Here is an 18,488-nt window from a genome sequence, read left to right on the forward strand (position 1 = left end):
GCACCGGCACATTTCAGTCTCTGTGTCCGAGATACACTGGCTGGCATCTGCCATAACACATGGATAGGTAGATGAGGCCTGCACATTGCCCGATCGCAATCATTTGCATTTCCCAAAGTTTTTAAAAGCATTTTTGAAACACCCTGTATACTATGTGATCAAAAGTATCCGGAAACACCTCTGAATGCAGAAAGATGTCACGGGAGGCGGTCCCGCCGTTGTAAAAGAAGGTGGAGAAATCTGTGTTGTCAGTAGAGAAGCAGTGACAGCAGAATGGAGATCAGTGACTTCGAACGTGTAGTCGTTGAATGTCACTTGAGGAACGTCCGCCCCTGGTAGCTGAGCGCCGGTACGGTAGCTCATCGTGTTCGGTCAGAGGGCTGCTCGTCCTCTGCAATAAAAAACTGAGTAAAGCACTCAACGATCAACTTGAACGGATGTCTTGTGACGTCCGCCCAGACCATACGCAAAGAACAATACCGAACAAAATTTAAAAAAAAGAGTGGTCAGCGCGACAGGATGTCAATCCTAAGGGCCCGGGTTCGATTCCCGGCTGGGTCGGAGATTTTCTCCGCTCAGAAACTGGGTGTTGTATTGTCCTAATCATCATCATCGACGCGCAAGTCGCCTAAGTGGCGTTAGATCTGAAGATTTGCACCAGGCGAACGGCCTACCCGCCGGGAGGCCCTGGTCACGCGACATTTACATATTTTTACTCGAGAAACAAATACTTCAGGGACATTGCAATCCTTCTAGAGCTGCCCAAGTCGTCTATTGGAGACGTGAATGTGAAGTGGAAACACGAAACAGCAATCGCAGCTAAACAACCAGACCAGACACGTGTCATGTGCTGACGTACAGGGACCGCTGAGCGTTGTGCATGGTGATCGTAAAAAAATTGGACAAAATCAGCGGAAAGAGTCGCTCGGGAGTTCCAAAGAGTTACCAGCAGTCCAGCTACACAATGACTGGGGATGTGGAACTAAAAATAACAGGGTACAGCGGTCGAGCAACTCCTTATAAGTCACACATTTCTGTAGTCAGTGCTGAATGACGCTTGAGGCAGTGGCGACGCTGGACAGTAAATGGCAAAGGTGGGATTTGGAGAGACGAATCACCCTATGAGGTGTGGTAATCTGATGGAAGGGGTTGGGTTTGGCAAATGCCTGGAGACTATTACGTGTCATCATATGTAGTACCAACAGCGGAAGGAAGAGAAAGGGTGGACAGGGGTTCGAGGTCAGTGTGTGGTCCCATACTTTGCTTAATAAAATGGTAAATGCGGAAGCATACGAACTTTTACTGCATAACGTAGCACCCTGTGATAAAGCAGCGCTTGTAGACAATAACAGTGGTAAAATAAACTATCCTGCCTAGAATCCCAACCTGAATACAATAGAAAACTTTTGGGTTGAGTTAGAACGTCGACTTCGTCCCAGATCCCAGCATCGGCCATCACTACCTTCTCTGGTTTCGGCTCTTGAGGAAGAATGGGCTTCCCTTCCTCCCCACAGACATTCGTACATCTCGTTGAAAGTGTCCCCAGCAGAGTTCAAACGGTCATCTACATCTACATATATACTCCGCTAGCCACTAAGCGGTGTGCGGCGGAGGGCACAATTCACGCCAAAGTCGAATTCCCCCCCCCCCCCCCCGCCCCTCTGTTCCACTCGTGGATCACGCGAGGGAAAAACGACTGTCTGAACGCCTCAGTACGATCTCTAATTTCCTTTATCTTTGAATGGTGATCATTGCGCGATTTGAAAGTTGCTGGTAATAACATATGCTCTACATCCTTGGCAAAGATCGGATTTCGGAATTTAGTGAGCAGCCCCTTCCGTTTAGTGTGTCGTCTACCTGCAAGTGTGTACCACTTCAAACTTTCTATGAGATTTGCAATGCACTTTCAATGGCTAAATGTACCAGTCAAGAATCTTGCCGCTCTTCTTTGGACTTCTCCATCTCTTGAATCAAACCCAACTGGTGAGAGTCCCATACAGACGAACAGTACTCTAAGACTGGACTAACTAACGTATTGAAAGAAATTTCCTTTGTTGAAGGACAGCATCGCTTCAGGATTCTACCAATAAACTGCAATCTAGAGCTCACCCTGACCGTTACTTGTGTAATCTGATCATTCCATCTGAGATCATTTCAAAGACAAAGGGTGGATACATGCAATATTATAAGGGGCAGTCAAATGAAACCCAGTCACTAGTGTAAAGTAACGATAACGATTTTATTACCTCAAAAATGTAGTTATACACACTTCATATTCTCAAAAATAGTCACCAAAACAGGTGGTACATTTATCCCATTGCGACACTAGCCGGTCGATTCCATCCATGAAGAAGCTAGTAGGCTGCTGTCGGACCCAGACCTGGACCCAGTCACACTCTTCGTCGTCCGTTGCGAATCGATGTCTACGAGTAGCTTGTTTTAGAGGTCCAAACACATGAAAATCAAACGTTGTAAGGTCGGGCCTGTTCGATGGATGTTCCAGTGTTTACCACCGAAACTGCTGCAACGTCGTCTTCACCGCATCGTCTTCCAGTGCCTCGCGCACCTCGAGGAATCGTTTGCGCCATTCCACAACACTTGAACGACTCAGACTGTACTCACCGCACACAGCCTTCGATACATTTCACGGCCTTCAACTCCCTCCGCTGCCAAAACTCGAATCACTCCTCGTTGTTCCTGGTTATTCGCCTGCGTGTTCGGTAGTGGACGATAACTTGTGTGACCACTTTCTCTTCGGCGTGAAACCACACTGGCGCTATGTAACATCAAACGGTGTCCACTACCAATAGATGGCGCCACTATACCAGCAGCTACGCGTGCCACCTTACGTGTAAGGCAAAGGTAGACGCACTGACCGGGTTTCATTTGAATGAACCTCATAATATCCACTAATATACACTCCTGGAAATGGAAAAAAGAACACATTGACACCGGTGTGTCAGACCCACCATACTTGCTCCGGACACTGCGAGAGGGCTGTACAAGCAAGGATCACACGCACGGCACAGCAGACACACCAGGAACCGCGGTGTTGGCCGTCGAATGGCGCTAGCTGCGCAGCATTTGTGCACCGCCGCCGTCAGTGTCAGCCAGTTTGCCGTGGCATACGGAGCTCCATCGCAGACTTTAACACTGGTAGCATGCCGCGACAGCGTGGACGTGAACCGTATGTGCAGTTGACGGACTTTGAGCGAGGGCGTATAGTGGGCATGCGGGAGGCCGGGTGGACGTACCGCCGAATTGCTCAACACGTGGGGCGTGAGGTCTCCACAGTACATCGATGTTGTCGCCAGTGGTCGGCGGAAGGTGCACGTGCCCGTCGACCTGGGACCGGACCGCAGCGACGCCCGGATGCACGCCAAGACCGTAGGATCCTACGTAGTGCCGTAGGGGACCGCACCGCCACTTCCCAGCAAATTAGGGACACTGTTGCTCCTGGGGTATCGGCGAGGACCATTCGCAACCGTCTCCATGAAGCTGGGCTACGGTCCCGCACACCGTTAGGCCGTCTTCTGCTCACGCCCCAACATCGTGCAGCCCGCCTCCAGTGGTGTCGCGACAGGCGTGAATGGAGGGACGAATGGAGACGTGTCGTCTTCAGCGATGAGAGTCGCTTCTGCCTTGGTGCCAATGATGGTCGTATGCGTGTTTGGCGCCGTGCAGGTGAGCGCCACAATCAGGACTGCATACGACCGAGGCACACAGGGCCAACACCCGGCATCATGGTGTGGGGAGCGATCTCCTACACTGGCCGTACACCACTGGTGATCGTCGAGGGGACACTGAATAGTGCACGGTACATCCAAACCGTCATCGAACCCATCGTTCTACCATTCCTAGACCGGCAAGGGAACTTGCTGTTCCAACAGGACAATGCACATCCGCATGTATCCCGTGCCACCCAACGTGCTCTAGAAGGTGTAAGTCAACTACCCTGGCCAGCAAGATCTCCGGATCTGTCCCCCATTGAGCATGTTTGGGACTGGATGAAGCGTCGTCTCACGCGGTCTGCACGTCCAGCACGAACGCTGGTCCAACTGAGGCGCCAGGTGGAAATGGCATGGCAAGCCGTTCCACAGGACTACATCCAGCATCTCTACGATCGTCTCCATGGGAGAATAGCAGCCTGCATTGCTGCGAAAGGTGGATATACACTGTACTAGTGCCGACATTGTGCATGCTCTGTTGCCTGTGTCTATGTGCCTGTGGTTCTGTCAGTGTGATCATGTGATGTATCTGACCCCAGGAATGTATCAATAAAGTTTCCCCTTCCTGGGACAATGAATTCACGGTGTTCTTATTTCAATGGTCTACATTCTTCATCTCTTTCAGACCATTCCTGCATTCTTGCAGCCGTTTATCACTTTCTCCTGACACGTTAGAGATGTTCTTGCATAAGCTGCTTTCATTCGCCATTGCCAGATATCCGTAAAATATCACACTGTGTTTTCTCCTGGTTACAATCGTACGCTCAATTTTTTTAGAATGGTCTTTAGTGCCTCTCTTCCCGTATTTACCGTTGTGTCTCAAGAGTCCCAATATTTTTCTCTGTTTCGCCTCTTTGTTTTTCGTGTAATCTTTCCTCTGATTCCATGTATCTAGCTTTGTGTACAAATTATACGTTTATCACGGTAATGTGACGTTGCAACTTTCCTTCAGAGGGAATAGATCTGTTGTTACATACATCTGTAGTCAACTGATAATCATTTACCATCTTTATTGCCCTGCGTTTATTATGCAGTACATCATGGCCATTCGTTTATATTATCGCATCAAGATATTTAGGTTTATAGTTTTAACTTTATCGTAACCTGCATTCTCCTTCTTATAATTTTTAAAGCTAATAATCGATTTCTAAACCTCTTGTTTCGACAATATAATCAATACAGATTCAACATTAGCGGCGAAAGTAAAGTAGATCATCAGATGGCGATAAAAATAAAGAGCGTAGTACACAGCGTACATAACGCTATAACATCCCCGTTTCGAAGTGAATGGGTGATGTACAAGCGAGTCTCAAAATTACACATTTACCATTCAGATACTGTTTTGCTGGTGCAGAAACAATATGGTACATTTGTCATTCATAGTTGCATTCATGTAAATGATATCCGCTATGCTAATTGTTTATTACGCCCCATTTGACGTTTCCGACTATCGGTGAAATGTGCAATCCTCATTTATGAACAAAGATTTACAACTGCGATACAAAATATTTCATAGAAAGAACCGTAGATTTTGCTACCCTTATTACTCTTCGTAGGCAATCTATTTTTTTAAGTGTTCGGCATCACGTGTTCGAACAAATGAATTATTGTTAAATGGACTGCGGCCCAGATACGAAGCGGGCTGTAGAAAATACACAGGAACCTTGCATACGCAACAAGGGCGTTTGTTATTATTATAATGAATTTGAACGTGGTCTTACTAGCAATGCAAACCTCGCACGTTCCATAAATACATCTGAGTTTTATCTGAATAAATCTTTCCGTATAGGGTGTATCATAATTAATGGCGAAAACGCATACAGTTGACAGTACACGATACTAGAAGCAAAAAAGTCTCATTAAACCTAGGGTCGAAAATGCATACCTTAAGAGCTAAGAGCAATTTTTCATCTTCGATACTGTGAGGCAAATCTCTTCTACTGAAAGCTCTTTGCTTTCCATATTTTGGGAAATGGTAATGTGGATCAAAACAAGAAAAAAAGTCCAGTAAACATGTGCTTTAAAATGCATACCTTAAGAGCTATGAGGACGTGCTCATCTTCGCTACTTGGAAACACAGCTCTTCTAATGAACAATTGCTCATAACGAGTCGGGGCGTGGAATGTCAGAAGCTTGAACGCGGAAAGGAAACTAGAGAATCTGAAAAGGGAAATGCAAAGGCTCAATCTAGATATAGTAGGGAGTCAGTGAAGTAAATTGGAAAGAAGACAAGGATTTATGGTCAGATGAGTATAGGGTAATATCAGCAGCAGCAGCAGAAAATGGTATAACAGGAGTAGGATGCATTATGAATAGGAAGGTAGGGCAGAGAGTGTGTTACTGTGAACAGTTCAGTGGCAGGATCGTTCTTATCAGAATCGACAGCAAACCAACGCCGACAACGATACTGTGTAGATATACATGCTGAGTCGCAAGCTGAAGATGAAGAGATGGAGAAAGTGTGTAAGGATATTGAAAGGGTAATAGAGCATGCAAATGGGGATGAAAATCTAATAGACATGGAGGACTGAAATGCAGTTGTAGGGGAAGGAGTAGAAGAAAAGGTTACAGGAGGGTATGGGCTTGGGACAAGGAATGAGTGAGAAGAAAGACTAACTGAGTTCTGTAACAAGTTTCAGCTAATAAAAGCGAATACCCTGTTCAAGAATCACAAGAGGAGGAGGTATACTTGGAAAAGGCCGGGTGATACGGGAAGATTTCAGTTAGATTACATCATGATCAGACAGAGATCCCGAAATCAGATACTGGATTGTAAGGCGTACCCAGGAGCTGATATAGACTCAGATCACAATATAGTAGTAATGAAGAGTAGGCTGAAGTTTAAGACATTAGTCAGGAAGAATCAATAGACAAAGAAGTGGGATACGGAAGTACTAAGGAATGACGAGATACGCTTGAAGTTCTCTAAGGCTGTAGATACAGCAATAAGGAATAGCTCAGTAGGTGGTACAGTTGAAAAGGAATGGACATCTCTAAAAAGGGGCATCACAGAAGTTGGAAAGGAAAACATAGGTACAAAGAAGGTAACTGCGAAGAAACCGTTGGTAAGAGAAGAAATACTTCAGCCGATTGATGAAAGGAGGAAGTAAAAAAATTTTCTGGGAAACTCAGGGATACAGAAATACAAGTCTCTGAGGAATGAAATAAATAGGAATTGCAGGGAAGGTAAGACGAAATGGCTGTAGGAAAAATGTGAAGACATAGAAAAAGGAATGATTGTCGGAAGGACAGACTCAGCATACAGGAAAGTCAAAACAACCTGCGGTGACATTAATAGCAAGGGTGGTAACATTAAGATTGCAAGGGGAATTCCACTGTTGAATGCAGAAGAGAGAGCGGATAGGTGGATAGAAGATAGGTGGATAGAAGAAGAAACAGGATTTGATTTAGAAGAGACAGGGGATCCAGTATTAGAATGTAAAAGAGCTTTGGAGGACTTAAGGTCAAATAAGGCAGAAGGGATAGATAACATTCCATCAGAATTTCTAAAATCATTGGGGGTATAAGGGCAACAAAACCACTATTCACGTTGGTGAGATACCATCTGACTTTCGGAAAAACATCATCCACCCAATCCCGAAGACCGCAAGAGCTGACAAGTGCGACAATTATCGCACAATCAGCTCAACAGCTCATGCATCCAAGTTACTTACAAGAATAATGTACAGAAGAATGGAAAGAAAATTGACGATGCGCTAGATTACGATCAGTTTGGCCTTAGGAAAAGTAAAGGCACGAGAGAGGCAGTTCTGACGTTGCGGTTAACAATGGAAGCAAGACTAATGAAAAATCAAGACACGTTCATAGGATCTGTCGACTTGGAAAAACCGTTCGACAATGTAAAATGGTGCATGATGTTCGAAATTCTGAAAAAAGGAACGGTAAGCTATAGGGAGAGACGGGTCATATACAATATATACAACAGCCAAGAGGGAATAATAAGAATGGACGACCAAGAACGAAGTGCTCGTATTAATAAAGGGTGTAAGACAAGGATGTAGTCTTTCGCCCCTACTATTCAATCTGTACATCGAGGAAGCTAAGATGGAAATAAAAGAAAAGTTCAGGAGCGGAATTAAAATTCGAGGTGAAAGGATATCAATGATACGATTCGTTGATGACATTGCTATCTTGAGTTAAAGTGAAGAAGAATTACATGATCTCCTGAACGGAATGAACAGTCTAATGACAACAGAGTATGGATTGAGAGTAAATCGAAGAAAGACGAAGGTAATGAGAATTAGTAGAAATGAGAACAGCGAGAAACTTAACATCAGGTTTGATGGTCACTAAGTAGATGGAGTTAAGGAATTCTGCTACCTGGGCAGTAAAATAACCAATGACGGACAGAGCAATGAGGACATCAAAAGCAGACTAGCTATAGCAAAAAAGGCACACCTGGCCAAGAGAAGTCTACTAATATCAAATATCGGCATTAATTTGAGGAAGAAATTTCTGAGAATGTACATCTGGAGTACAGCATCGTATAGTAGTGAAACATGGACTGTGGGAAAACCGGAACAGAAGAGAATCGAAACATTTGAGATGTGGTGCTACAGACGATTGTTGAAAATTAGGTGGACTGATAAGGTAAGGAATGCGGAGGTTCTACGCAGAATCGGAGAGGAAAGGAATATGTTGAAAACACTGATAAGGAGAAGGGACAGGACGATAGGACATCTGTTAAGACATGAGGGAATGACTTCCATGGTACTAGAGGGAGCTGTAGAGGGCAAAAACTGTAGAAGAAGACAGAGATTGAAATATATCCAGCAAACAAGTGAGGACGTAGGCTGCAAGTGCTACTCTGAGATGAAGAGGTTACCACAGGAGAGGAACTCGTGGCGGGTCGCATTAAACCAGTCAGAAGACTGATGATGCCGGCCGGGGTGGCCGTGCGGTTCTAGGCGCTACAGTCTGGAGCCGAGCGACCGCTGCGGTCGCAGGTTCGAATCCTGCCTCGGGCATGGATGTGTGTGATGTCCTTAGGTTAGTTAGGTTTAATTAGTTCTAAGTTCTCGGCGACTGATGACCTCAGAAGTTAAGTCGCATAGTGCTCAGAGCCTTTCAGAAGACTGATGACCAAAAGAAATCGTGCACCTCGAACCACTGTAGCACGAGTCTGTCCGTGGGAGACGGATACTTAAGGGCTGGAAAATCACATCGGTGCAGGGGAAGACATCAAACACGAAGGGATGCAGGTGGCTCGCAGTACTGTTGTAGTCCACAGCTACAATGGTGCCTTTGACTACTATAATAAGTCCCATGGAACCCCAGGTGAATGTTCTGCATAGCATAATGCTGTCCTTGTCAGCCTGCGTCAGTGGCGAGGTGCCGCTCGCCTGCATGACCGCATTCTCGGAAAGGACCATCCATATGGTGTAAAAAGAAACGCGTATTATCAGACCAGGAGACACGTTTCCCTTGATCCATAGTTCCAATCTCGCTTCCCATGCCCACTGCAACCGTAATTAACGATGTCGTTGGGTCAACAAGGGGACACATAGATGTCGTCTGTTACGAAGCCATATGTTCAAAATTGTGTCATGTGCTCCGAAACACGTGCACAATCGTTGTACTCTGCCACAAGATCTGCCATCAGATCTGCCATAGATCGCTACATATTGTGTTTTACGGAACGGTCAGCCCACTGGCGTCCACATTTTTTGATGACTTGTGGACATCTAACATCATGTCCCTCATTTCTTATTTCGCCGTCCTTCAACTAGTTTCCGCCGGCCGGTGTGACCGAGCAGTTCTAGGCGCTTCAGTCTGGAACCGCGCGACCGCTACGGTCGCAGGTTCGAATCCTACCTCGGGCATGGATGTGTGTGATATCCTTATGTTAGTTAGGTTTAAGTAGTTCTAAGTTCTAGGGGACTGACGACCGCAGATGTTAAGTCCCATAGTGCTCACAGCCATTTGAACCATCAACTAGTTTCCATAGATTCTCGTGACAGTAGCACGCGAACATCCCAATGCATTCACCGTTTCCGAGTTACTATTACACAGGCGCCAAGGAATAGCAATTTTCCCTTTTTCAAAGTCGCTTACGTTAATGAATTTCCCCATTTCCGGCCTGTATCGCCGCTAAAATGATCCACTATTCGTCTTCGCTCCGCTTCTAAAAGGGTTCAAATGGCTCTAAGCACTATGGGACTTAACATTTGAGGTCATCAGTCCCCTTGACTTAGAACTACTTAAACCTAACTAACCTAGGGACATCACACACATCCATGCCCGAGGCAGGATTCGAACCTGCGACCTTAGCAGCAGTGCGGTTCCAGACTGAAGCGCCTAGAACCGCTCGGCCATAGCGGCCGGCGATCTGCTTCTATACTTTTATTGCCTTGTCACTTGTCCACAACACCACCAGGCATCATTGAGTCTCGAGGTGATGTGTGGCCGTAATGCTTTGGCTCATCGGTGTAAACTGGTACGGAATATGTAATCAGCATGTGCGACTGGTCTGAGAACTTATTGACAGGCAGCAACAAGTTACACTGCACTGTAGAGTTGCGCACTACCAAAACTACGATTCTGTAGTTTTAGTATAGTATATACATGACGATATACTTGGTAGACTACCCGTAGTGTTGGTAACATTGGCAAGGAAAGACACCTAAATGAATGTGTGTGAGACGAGATGCGAGTCGATCTCTTCTGTTCGTTCTGCACAAAATTAGAGTCGCACGTCGTTAGTCCACTGTGTATTTTATATCCTTACAAAATACAGATTTAATTTTATAAGTAATATAAATTAGTCATCGCGTAGCTTCTGAGCTTTTATGTAACCAAAACAATTGTTTTTTATGCAAGTACGGTTTACATGGATGCGAAACGGAGAGATGTAAATATAAATTTTTGCAATTCGGATCGCTGCGGAACAAACAAGCTAACAATATTTATATGTTTTGACGATGCCATTATGGCCTTGTCACTTTAGGACATGGTGTAGAAAAGACCTGAGGATGGTCATCACGGACTGAAACCGGTCACCGTCAAAAGAACTGATATTGTGATCAAAAACTGGAATAAAAAACATTTGAACAGACAGGGAGTCTTGTTTTTGGAAGGTATCGACAGGTGTGTGGAGCCCTGCTGACCCCCGCACCCATGCCAACTGCGCTAGGTTTCTCGGTTGAGAAACCCTGCCCCATACAACCCGATCGAGGTGGTCCCGCATGTTCTCAAATTACTTTAAATCTGTAGAGTTTAGTGATCAGGCGAGTACGGTAAACTCATCCTGATACTCTGCAAACCGCGCTGTGTGACACGTTGCATTATCCTGGTGGTAGATGCCATCGTGCTGAGGAGAAGCAAACTGCATGTAGGGATGTAACATGGTCCTCAAGGAAAACTTGCGTTAATCCATTGTGCCTTCGAGAATGACGAGATCACCCATACAATGTCATGGAAACATTTCCCGGAGCTAAAGCTCCGTCCTCCGAACCTGGAGCCTTCCGACGATTACAGCACTTGTCAGCTTACTTCTTATTGTTCAGCTTTAAGTATTTTGTTTATCTTTTACAGATTACATCCAGCTTTATTGACATATATTGAAAATCAAAACTGTCTCTTATTTGCAGTGACGTAATAGGTTGTTGTGGGAGATAGCTTCCGTGAACTAATCCTACAAAGCCCGATGTGGGAGCACTATTCATCTCAATTTTGACACTTTTCTAGAAAAGCCTTTTAAAACAGTTGTAGCATCAAGTCAAAATACCTCGATTCTGATAAACAGTTGCCCTCAACAGATGGAGTTTTAATTACTATCATTTAATCAAATCAATGATAAACATTCTCTGATGACTCTCGTAATACTTTGTACAGAAAAATCAGTTTCAGTTTCGTAATTCTGTGACCAAACGGAACCGTTTGATAAACATCACAATAACATTATGTTTGATTTTTATTTTATCATATGTCAAGTAATTTTAGTTGTTGTATCTGCCTAGCCCTTCCACATTCCCTTCAACCCACTTCAAACAATATACAGGGTGTTTATAAATGAATATCGGGGTTTTAACACTTCATAATTTTTATTACATTAAACTTACAGTTATAAATGATACGTCAGATGAAAGAGCAACTCAAACAGTTTTAGCAAGAACCTTATAAATGTTCACTGGCATAGCGAAGTACGCCATTGGTTGAACTTCACTGCACCCAAGCGCTGGATAGGCCGGAAGGGGCCCAATGACAATGCTTGCTTTGCATGGCGTCTCCGTTCACCCGATCTAACGCCATGCGATTTTTTCCTTTGGGGCTTCGTCAAGGATCGTATGTACGTGCCTCCGCTACCAGCAGACCTCCCTGGAAGAAACCGGATTGAAGCAGCTGTTGCTACAATCACTGAAGAGACACTTATCAACGTTTGGGAAGAACTCGGCTATAGACTTGATGTGTGCCGTGTGACAAATTGTGCTCGCATTGAACATTTATAAGGCTCTTGGTAAAACTGTTTGAGTTGCTCTTTCATTTGACATATCATTTATAACTGTAAGTTTAATATAATAAATATTATAAAGCGTTAAAATCCCGATGTTCATTTATAAACACCCTGTATTAGAAACGCGAGTTGCATACGAACAGACCCAGCAATTTGTGAGGCACACCGAATGTCATTTAGAAGCACTGAGATATCCATATAACTAGCCGTCAGCACAACCTTAAAATTATATGAGACTTAATTTGTTTCATAAAGCACGTCGTAATTCTGAAATAGGGCTCGTTTGATGCCATGGGAACGACGTCACAAACCACCAGAATAAGAAAGCAGCCTCAACCGAAGGTGCGGTCCGCAGCTCGTGGTCGTGCGGTAGCGTTCTCGCTTCCCACGCCCGGGTTCCCGGGTTCGATTCCCGGCGGGGTCAGGAAATTTCTCTGCCTCGTGATGACTGGGTGTTGTGTGATGTCCTTAGGTTAGTTAGGTTTAAGTAGTTCTAAGTTCTAGGGGACTGATGACCATAGCTGTCAAGTCCCATAGTGCTCAGAGCCATTTTTTGAACAGAAGGTGCGCAGTTTTGGTCAGAGTCTTGACATGATACTGGCGGGTTTATCAAGCGGAAGCACTGTGAATGTACCAACACTGATTCAGCATTAATAGCAACAAAAAAGTGGACCACTACAATTGCAACCCTGGACAACCACCACAAGATAAGTTTATCCGCCAGAGTTGTGGATTTGGGATTCTTCATTCTTATGGGGGCTCGTATGAATGTCATTTTCAAGTTAAGCTACGGTAGACAGATGTCAGGGTTACTCAGCCCTCTGCATTGTAATATACATGGTTCCCTCTTAGCAAGCTGGCCACAAGGTCGTCGTTCATAAAGCACGTCATAATTCTGAAATAGGGCTCGTTTGATGGCATGGGAACGACGTCACAAACCACCAGAATAAGAAAGCAGCCTCAACCGAAGGTGCGCAGTTTTGGTCAGAGTCTTGACATGATACCGGCGGGTTTATCAAGCGGAAGCTTTGACCATCCTATGCGTACTTTTCAAAATGTCACCCTGTTTGTTTTTGTGCACTGTGAATGTACCAACACTGATTCAGCATTAATAGCAACAAAAAAGTGGACCACTACAATTGCAACCCTGGACAACCACCACAAGATAAGTTTATCCGCCAGAGTTGTGGATTTGGGATTCTTCATTCTTATGGGGGCTCGTATGAATGTCATTTTCAAGTTAAGCTACGGTAGACAGATGTCAGGGTTACTCAGCCCTCTGCATTGTAATATACATGGTTCCCTCTTGGCAAGCTGGCCACAAGGTCGTCGAGACGTTGGTACACAAGTCTGTCTCGCTCTTTGACGGCAGCCCTTCTGAGATTGTCCGGTTTTGTGAGGAGAGCTCCTGCAACGACGTACTGCGAGTATCAGCTGGTCACAAGCGTGATAAGTCTGGTTCATTTTGGCAGATGCAGCAGGCCATTCCATTCGGTTGTTCCTGCTTCTTGGAGCAAGGTATTCACGAGGTGGGCGAGGTGTGCTCGTGCATTATCGCCCTGGAAACAGAATTCATCGCTGTAAAGGCTGGCCAACAGGTTGGAGGACCCTGCCCCGATATAGCACAGCCCTCAAACTAGCCTCGATAGCGAAGCGGGAGTCCGACATACGTGCAGGATGTCGACTCAGACAGTGACTGAGCAACATCCCCGTGGGACTGCCCGCCCGGAACGTATATTGGTACCTGGCCGCCTCCACACTCTTCTACGGCTATCATTAGGCGTCAGACAAATCCTGCATTCGTCAGTGAAGAGAATCATAAGTCACTGACTCAGGTTCCATTCTACCATCTTCTCACACTTCGATGCTGTCGATCTAAAGTAACGAAGATAATCATAAGTCACTGCCTCAGGTTCCATTCCACCTTTTCCTCACACCCCGATGCTGTGAATCTGGAGTATCCGATGATTAACACTCATTCACAACTAAATACCTGGAACTAAGAGCTTATATATCTTACAGACGCCTACATAGTAATACAACCTTTTTTTCGTATCTAACGTCCATGACGAAGATTTTAAAAATGACGCACGAGACCCAGCTTTCAGCACAGTTTTTCCTTAACGTTTCCTAACGTCATTTCCGTTTAAAGCAATTCTAATGTTGTTAAATAAGCAAGGTGGCTCACTGGTTAGCACACTGGACTCGCACTCGGGAGGACGGCAGTTCAAACATACGTCCGGCCACCCTGAATTAGATTTTCCGTGATTTCCCTAAATCGCTTCTGGTAAATGCGAGGATCGCTCCTTCGAAAGGGCACTGCCAGCTTCCTTCCCCATCCTCCCCTATGGACCGATGATGTCGCTGTTCCGTCCCCTGCCCAAAATCAACCAGCCAATCTGATGTTGTTAAGAACTTTCCTTAAAGTACAAATATTTAAAAAAATCTGATGTCGCTCGGCGCATGCATACCTGTCCTGATATATCTAACCAAAGCTATAGCTGTTGCAGAAACTGAGCATTCTTTATTCAAGTTAAATATATTTTTGAAAAATGCTTACATTCTAAGGCATAGTTACCCAGTTTGGTAGTACCACCAATAAGAGAAACGTGGTGCAAATGGTCATAGGTTTTTTTGATTGGTGAGAGAGTGTACCAGAAATATTGAAAAATGTTAAATAGCAGAACTAGAAGCAAGACGGCGCACATTTCTGTAGAACGTGTTTGATAAACTCTAAGACGCCATCTTTCAACGCAGAAACCACAAATGATCTTCGGCCCACTATGGAATTGTCCCGATCGGAGAATTAAGCCCTCACAGAGGCACAGAAGCAGTCATTCTTCACACACTCCAACCGTGAATGGAAAAGGAACAGACTTCAACACGTTCACGCTAGCATCTACCACCGGTAAGTCCCGATAGATCCTACCACTGAGCGGCATGTACACCGGTGGCTAACACTCTACTCTACCAATTATGCTACCTGCAACACATTAATGTGTGACGTACGAGGGGCGTTTGAAAAGTCCGTGCAAAAATAAAAACTACTTACGTGGTTGGGGTAAACCTTCCTTATTTTTCGACATAGTCTCCTTTTAGACTTATACACTTCGTCCAACGCTGTTCTAATTTGTTGATCATTTCCGAATAATAGGAATTGTCCAAGTCTGCAAAATAGCTAACATTTGCTGCAATCGCCTCCTCGTTTGAATAAAATCTTTGTCCTGCCAGCCATTTCTTCAAATTGAGGAACAAATAGTAGTCCGAGGGAGCCAAGTCTGGAGAATAGGGGGGATGTAAAACCGAGTTGGAATCCTATTTCCATTGATTTTGCGACCACAATTGCTGAGGTGTGTGCTGGTGCATTATCGTGATGGGAAAGGAGTTTTTTGCGGTCCAATCGCCGGCGTTTTTCTTGCAGCTCGGTTTTAAAACGCTCCAATAACGATGAATAATATGCACCTGTATTAGTTTTACCCTTTCCCAGATAGTCGATGAGAATTATCCATGGCGAATCCCAAAAGACAGTCGCCATAACCTTTCCGGCAGAAGGAATGGTTTTCGCCTTTTTTGGTGCAGATTCTCTTTTGGTAACCCATTGTTTAGATTGTTCTTTGGTCTCAGGAGTATAGTGATGTATTCATGTTTCTTCCACAGTGACGAAACGACGCTTAAAGTCCTACGGATTCTTCCTGAACAGCTGCAAACCATCCTTGCAACACTAAGATGATTCCGTTTTTGGTCAAGCGTGAGCAATCGCGGAACCTATCTAGCCGATAGCTTTCTCATGTCCAAATGTTTATGCAAAATACTATGTAACCGTTTATTCGAGATGCCTACAGCACTAGCAATCTCACACACCTTAACTCTTGTGCCATCCATCACCATATCATGGATTTTATCAATGACTTATGGAGTCGTAACATCCACAGGGCGTCCAGAACGTTCAGCATCACTTGTGCCCATATGGCCACTCCGAAAATTTTGTAACAACTTACAAACTTTTCTAATCGAAGGTGCAGAGTCACCGTAATGTTTATCAAGCTTCTCTTTAGTCTCCAGGGGCGTTTTGCCTTTCATAAATTAATGTTTAATCACCACACGAAATTCTTTTTCGTCCATTTTCTGACAATCACTCGACTTCCTTGGTTCACTCGAATGCCAAACACAAATAAATAGACCAATATGGCTGAAACTTAGTGTGCGTTCTTTCCAAAGATGCTACTAACTAAACATGACCTTGTTACGCGCCAGTGGTGCCATCTCTCGGACTCTGCACGGACTTTTCAAACGCCCCTCGTATTATCTATTGGCCAGAGGCAACGAACAACTGTGAGCATAATTTTGAGTGACCCTTCAACAAGACAGTTTTCTAAATAAATGAGATACCTCATTCTTCGTTATAAATAAAGTGGAAATTATTCTATGGTCTCTCGTTGGCTTAGAACAATGGACTTACGCCATTTTCAAAATAAAAGATCAGTAAATTAAATTCACAGTCCAACAGAATTAAAGGATAACTTTTTCGAAAGCCCATAATTCTCACATTGAGATGCTTAAGTTTGAAATTTAGCTCAAAGGTGCATACAACCTTCTTCTGTAATGGTGCAAAAGCGTGGGGCACTGCAACATCACCCTCGGGCTCGACGACGCTGAAAAAAGCAAGCTGCCGACAAAATGCAAACAAAAAAAAAAAAAAAAAGCTACAACTCAGAAGTTCATGTGACGCGTAAGCTGAGTTAATAACGTCACATTGGCACCAAATTTCACCTCAGTTCTGCCCAATGTCACCGTGGAAGTGTCACACGATAGGACTGTCTTCAGACACACATTTCCCCCCTCATTCCTTCTTTTGACGCCTCCGAGATGGAGGCCGGAAACGCGACGCTTATTGTTGAAATAACGCGATTTTGTTATGAGAGCCCAAGGAAAACATTCTAGATACATAGCCGCTCAGTACAGGCACGAAAAGGCCACTGGGGGTGACATAAACGATCTTAGTGAAATCGCGCCTTTCCCTGGTGCGTTGATTCCCACACATTTCGCGACCGAAACCGACGGTTTGCAGTGTGATGAGCTACTGTAAAACGTTCTTCACAACCTTTGACACCGATGATAGCTTCCCTGAGGTCATTTCGGGACTGTATCCCCATCGAATGTGATCACGTCCGTTTGGAACGCAGTGCAAGCGATTTTTGCTCTCGTGTACAGGTTGGAATCACTAGGGACCGAACGATCCGGCGAAATTTTAACGTGATTCAAAGCATCTACGGGTGCTTATGCTTTTTCAGCCCTCCTATCTTGTGTTCTGGCAACGGCCTTGCCGCAGTGGATACAACAGTTCCCATCAGATCACCGAAGTTAGGCGCTGTTGGGAGTGGCCAGCACTTGGATGGGAGACCGTCCGGGCGGCCATGCGCTGTTGCCATTTTTCGGGATGCACTCAGCCTCGTAATGCTAATTGAGGAGCTACTCGACCGAATAGTAGCGGTTCCAGTCACAGAAAACCCATCATAACGACTGGGAGAGCGGTGTGCTGACCACAGGCCCCTCCTATCCACATCCTCAGCTCAGGATGACACGGCGGTCGGATGGTCCCGATGGGCCACTTGTGGCCTGAAGACGGTGTGCTTTTATCTTTTGTTCTCATATGGGGTGATCACGGTGGGATGCGACACTGACATCATTACAAATAAAAAATATTCTGATTTTTATCTTTACTTGCCATATTTCATGATTCTGGGTCATCGGCAAGCACCCTATAGATTTTGATGGGTGAGTGTCAAAATATGTGACATAAATGCCCGTATCTTTTGAGTGCACTGGTTTAGTAGGTTACGCGATTTGCACTGCGAGAGACCCACAGAGCATAGCATGTGACATAAATTTCAACTTGACACGTCTGCCCCTTCCTGAGGAAAACGATTTTTAGCACTCGGACAGACAGACAGACAACGAAGTGTTCCTGTAAGGGTTTCGTTTCTACCGAATGAAGTAGTGAACTCTAAAAGCAGTAAACTTAACTAAACTCCGACCGAAGAGGCCTTGGAAGGCCCAACGGTACCGATCGGCTGCCGTGTCATCCTCAGCACACAGGCGTCACTGGATGCGGATACGGAGGGGCGTGTGGTCAGCACACCGCTCTCCCGGCCGTATGACAGTTTACGAGATCGGAACCGATACTTCTCAATCAAGTAGCTCCTCAGTTTACCTCGCAAGGATTGAGTGCACCCCGCTTGCCAACAGCGCTCGGCAGACAGGATGGTCACGCATCCAAGTGCTAGCCC

The 18,488-nt window shown here is 45.1% G+C and overlaps 1 protein-coding gene and 1 pseudogene across 1 annotated transcript in view; both read left to right on the forward strand.

The window, feature by feature from the left end:
- The window catches only part of LOC124711002 (putative transmembrane protein INAFM1), a 399,532-nt gene that overhangs the window by 330,459 nt on the left and 50,585 nt on the right, over positions 1–18,488 (forward strand). The window lies entirely within an intron of this gene.
- On the forward strand, positions 17,512–17,629 carry LOC124717360 (annotated as a pseudogene).

Source organism: Schistocerca piceifrons, chromosome 1, assembly GCF_021461385.2.
Source record: "Schistocerca piceifrons isolate TAMUIC-IGC-003096 chromosome 1, iqSchPice1.1, whole genome shotgun sequence".
Classification (NCBI taxonomy): domain Eukaryota; kingdom Metazoa; phylum Arthropoda; class Insecta; order Orthoptera; family Acrididae; genus Schistocerca; species Schistocerca piceifrons.